The sequence below is a fragment of the Crocodylus porosus genome, unplaced genomic scaffold (genome assembly GCF_001723895.1).
Source record: "Crocodylus porosus isolate Cpor-Errol unplaced genomic scaffold, CroPor_comp1, whole genome shotgun sequence".
In the NCBI taxonomy this organism is placed as follows: Eukaryota; Metazoa; Chordata; order Crocodylia; family Crocodylidae; genus Crocodylus; species Crocodylus porosus.
The window spans coordinates 30,307,513-30,312,590 of NW_017728907.1; the positions used below are offsets into that span (position 1 = coordinate 30,307,513).

Genomic DNA, 5,078 nt, shown 5'->3' on the forward strand with positions numbered 1-5,078 from the left:
GATCACCCACCTGTCTTCTGGTGTGGATGCTTTGCCCCAAAGTTTGGTGTCATCGATGAACTTGGCCAGTCCACTTCTGACTCCAATGTCCACATCATTAATAAAGATGTTGATGATGAACAAAATAGGTCCAAGGACAGAGCCTTGGAGGACCCCACTGGTCACAGGGCACCATGATGATTGTCTTCCATCTGTTACTACCCTCTGGGTCTGACCACGGAGCCAATTTCCCAGCCAGTGGATTGTGATGGACCCAAGGCCACAATTGGCCAGTTTTGCCAAGAGGTGATCACAGGATATCGGATCGAAGGCTTTTTTGAAGTCAAGATATATGACCTCAATCTCTTTTCCCTTGTCCAGGTGATGACTTTTCATTGCTGGCCATCACTGATTGGTCTCTCTGTGGTCATCATACTGTCCACATTCTGTAACATCAGCATAATCCTTTGTTTCACAAATCCATCATATGCACACATCCTAATTTGGGCTTTACCAGTCTTTTCGTAATTTGGTCTGTTCCCTAAAACTGAAAATCCCAGGGGCTCTCTGCAATTGGGCACTGTGACCTGGTGCCACCTTATCTCATGTTATGAAGCAGTGTAGTACACAGCTTCAATTTCCCAGCGTATGTGTCTGCTCACTACTTCTCTGTCAGACACAGCAGGCTTTGGGGAAACTTTCAGAAACAGGCTTTTAGAAATCAATTAACCCTTGCTGTTGCCCTGGACCATTATTTTAATGCATATCTAATTTACCTATAAGCCAATTACCAAAGGCAAACCTGTAAATACCATTTTCTAGCCATCAATCCCCTCCTTGAAGGTTTAACACCTTCACATAATAAATTAAGTATAGTCAAGGGAATTACCTAGAATGTTTATGAGATTGTGGGAAGGACCTCTACCAGTCATCCTGGGGAAAGTATGACGGCATTAGTTGTCAGGGGCTCAGTAACAGGGAACCCTAGCCATGTTACCAGAAAGCAGACCGGTCCCTTTAAGACCAGAACATTCCAGGCACAGACTGCTGGCAGGGTAGGCGTTAAAAGCTGAACCTGGCCAGCTAGTCAGGTGACTGGAAGGGGGCAGGCCAGAACTATAAAAACCCTGGGCTTGGCAGCAGTTGGAGGCAGTGGCCAAAAGGGAAGGAGTTTGTGCATGACAGCTCCACAGAGAGGCTTGGTTGCCAGTCCAGCTGCTGTGAGAAAGGAACTCCTGATGACTCTCAGAGAAGCACCAGCAGCACCACAAGGAGGAGCTTCACAGACAGGGGGGAAGCAGAAGCACCAAGCCATGAAAAAATGTAAGCTGGCATGCTGCCTTCTTTAATTTCTTTTTTTCTTTTTTTTGTGTGGTTATAGCCCATGGACTTACTGTTTATTTATTTTTTTAATTGATAGACAGGTGGTCTGTGATTGAGGCTGTAGGGGAGGAGGAGACCTCATTATTGTGTATGGTTGCAGTCATAAAAGGCCAAAGGGCCTAATGCACTTGTGGGTCAGCTGTATAGGGCCAGCAGCCCAGAGCTGGATGCAAGATTTTGAAGCCAGGTCCCAGTGGAGGGATCTTGGCTAGTATAAGAAAGGGCCAAGCCTGAGGAGGCAGAAGACCTAATAACTTGGCATCCAGGGGGCACAGGATGAAAAGGGGCCAGAAGCTCTGGCTCTATAGGAAAAAAAAAGAGGGCCACGGGCCCAGAGAGGAGTAAGGAGCTAGAGCCTCAGAGTCAAACCCTAACTGGTGGGTTTAGACTGTTAGGCCTAGCTAGAGAAAGATGGGGGGTTAGGCCCGTGATGGCTGAGAACTCCAACATAGAAATACAATAGGCAGTCTGCTGCTTGTAATAACATCTCAATAATATTTACATCAAGATGTGGCAGGTGAGTAAAGGTGGGATAAGATAGAATTGAAACATTGAGGGACTTCAAGGGTGCCCCTCATAGGCTGCAAAAAAACAAAAAGCAAAAACGTGCTGCTGGGGAGGCCAACCTGTTATAGGCTCCAATGGACTGGATGTTGTGATGAACCCTTAACCATTGTTCAGATGTCACTCATACCTGCTCTGACTCAGTTTTTCTTCTCAGGATTCCCTAACCCAGTAAATGAATTTTAGCTAATCAGGTTTAAACAGGCCTCCCATGCTGGGGCTGGGGAACATACAGCCCGAGATGCCTATTAACCCTTTTGATCAGCATTACAGGTGGTATTCCACTCAGCAATCAGTGCTTTATCAATTGTCAAGTTGCTCTTTAGATCAGGGAAACATCCCATGGTCAAAATCTTTGGGGGCCCAAACACGTCCTTAACAATGTTACCCCTCCTGTAAAATGGGCAATGCTTTCCTTGTTACTACCAGTGCCCCTTCATCTTGCAAAAGGCAGGATAAATGCTAAGGTTCAAGGCCCTTCCTGTACAAACACCATTTCCATCAGGATCCCACCATTCTGCCTCTTGTTCTAGATTTCTGCACAAAGCGTGCGAATTAATAAAGCTACATTACATTACTATTCCTACTATAAAAGCAAAGCAAAATAAGGAAAAGAAAACCAACAAAAGGATGACAACAAAAACAAATGGAGAATCTGATCTTGTTGATCTTTGGCATGGCTGAACTCTTTGAGGCCCTGGAGGCCATGTTCCACGTGATGCACCATTTTCTGTAGCCACTCTGCAGATATTCCATAGCCTATCAAGAAGTTTTGCTTTACACTTCATTGTCTAACGTAGTTAATATCATAACCACATGCAACATAGCATTATACAAACACAACCAAACAAACAAGAAAATTACTATGCATAACACAGTCTAGCTCAATTTTTTTCTCTGTACCAAGCAAACTTCTTGATGCTTCAGCAGTGGTCCACATCCTAAAAAACACAAAGACAAAAAGGAAGGGGTTCAACCCCCTTTAGGTTAGTTCACTTTCATGGAATCCCTTTTGACACTCTGCCTGCCTTTGCCTAGGCCCTTGCCATGCTGGAGCTCATCCAGAGATTCCCCTCCTTGCTCCTTGCAGAGGCTGCTTTTTCAACAGTCCTTTCTCCTCCAAGTGACAGATGATCCAAACCCCTGCCACACATCTTCCCTCCTTGGTTTCCACCAAGGGTTTTTCTGCTGGGGTATGTTCCCCCTAGTCTTCTCCCATCAAAGGGTGACCCACAAGGCAGTGGGATCTAGGGTTTTCAGGTGCTCTATGCTCACCTTTTCCCTGGGGTGGCAACATGTGGCATTTTGTAGAGACTAACCCACCACAAGTAGCTCTACAACATTAACCAGTCCCAAGAGGGTGTAGTTTCAGTGTTACCCAGAATATATTTCCAGACTCGCTGGCCCTGGTCATCTTCACCCCACATGCGAACAGTCTCTCACTTCTGGGCTTCCTGGTCCCTTCTCAGGCTAGTTGAAATCTCAGGCTCCCAGCTATGGTAGTCTTAGCAGTGGTCTCTCTCAACCTTTTGACCTCTCTTGGCCCCGACTCTGGATCGCCAGACCTCTTGGTCTTTCAGCGCTCTTCCAGACCCCTCTTGCCTGTGGGTTCCTGAACCCCTTCAGTCTTCAGCTGTGTCACCCAGACTTTGACCCATCTCTGGGTCCTGGCCCCACTTCTGGGCCTGTGTGACCTTGGCACCTGGCTCTGCTAATACTTGCATCTCCTGGTCTACAGGTCATTGATGCTGCCTCTCACAACTTTCCCAGACTGAAAGTCCTTGGCTTTTCACACTCTCACAACCTTTGACTAGGCCCTTGCCCTTTAAGCCCTCACTCTCAGTCCCTCTCTGGACTCTGTGTATCTGTTCTCTCAAACCCTTCCATAGACCTCTCACTCTCAGTCTTTCTACAGGAGCTCTATGAAGTCCCCACACTCTCTTCTGGATCTAAACGTTCACTCTATGGGTCTCTCTTAACTTCCAGCCTCTCTTTCCCTTGACAGACTGTGGCAGGGCATTGTTGGTGCCTGCCACTTTAAGGGCTGAGCCAAGTAGCCAGCAGGTGCTTGATTGCGGTGGCCATTTTAGATCTCTGGCTGCCTATATAAACAAAACAGTTCACTGCTGGCAGGCCAGGCAGTATGCAACATCCTGGAGGTAAGGGGAGGAGCTGTAGGGGATGTTTTGGAAGCTCCTGGTCCTGGGCATGACCTAAAACTGCACCCTGCCAGAAGTGGGTGGTCTGGTAGGGCTCCCAGTAGTGTGGGAGCCTCCAGAAAATGCCAGGCCAGTTACCACCTCAGGGAAAGGTGGGTAGGGGTGCCTTAGCTCCAACCCTCACCTTTGGGTGGGTTACATGAGCCATCTGATCCAGGGAAGGCCAGGGAAGCTTCAGGAGGTGCCTGAGCCCACTGGGTTGAGTGACTCCGTGGGGCACACTTCATGAAGCAGCTGAATCGGGAAAGGGGGAGCCCAATCCCTGAGTGCAGGCAGGAGGCTTAGATCTGATCCAAGGGACCTGACTGGTCAATTCTGGGGCCAGGACCCAAATAGGGGTCAGAAGGTCCAGGGGCCCACTGCGAGGGACACCCACTTAGAGCAAAGAATCTTGGAGTCCTGACTGGCCTGAGATGGGGCCAGGGCTTAAAGGGAAGCCAGAGTTCCCAAGGGAGGGGCCACAGCTAATGGGTGAAGGAGACAATTGAGTTGACTGTCTGACATGCCATCTGCGATACTTGGGCTGCGGTGTAGGGAAGGAACGGAGCTGCAGATAGTGCTCCCTGGCATCAAGGCAACAGTGGGCAACCTCCTGCCTAATTAACACCTCAATTATGTTCCATCAAGGCATGGCAGGAGAGACAGGTGGGCAGTGTGCCCAGAGGCAGGTGGGGAAACTAGCACTCTGGCTAGTCAGGGAGGCCCACTTTGCAACACAGATCTTTTTAACTCTGGCACTGGTTTACCCATACCCTTCCTGGGCTGCCATCACAATCCATGCTGGCCTTGCTTTCCAATCCAGCAAAAGCTCTGTCCTTCTCTGACAGCAAAACTACTACCTTTGTAGCCTGTCACAAACCACACACAATCTTTTGGGAAAGTCTTCAGTCCTAAAAAGAGCTTAAAAATCATGGGTCTGCACAAAACAGGCAC

The 5,078-nt window shown here is 48.3% G+C and overlaps 1 long non-coding RNA gene across 1 annotated transcript in view; it reads right to left on the reverse strand.

Moving 5' to 3' along the window:
* Positions 1-3,974, reverse strand: part of LOC109307257 — a 9,921-nt gene extending 5,947 nt beyond the window's left edge. The window contains exons 1-2 of the long non-coding RNA XR_002100212.1: positions 3,202-3,974; positions 1,025-1,026 (exon numbers count right to left, since the gene is read on the reverse strand). This is a non-coding gene — a long non-coding RNA (uncharacterized LOC109307257). The remainder of the gene's footprint in view (positions 1-1,024; positions 1,027-3,201) is intronic.
* Between the last annotated feature and the right edge of the window lie 1,104 nt (positions 3,975-5,078).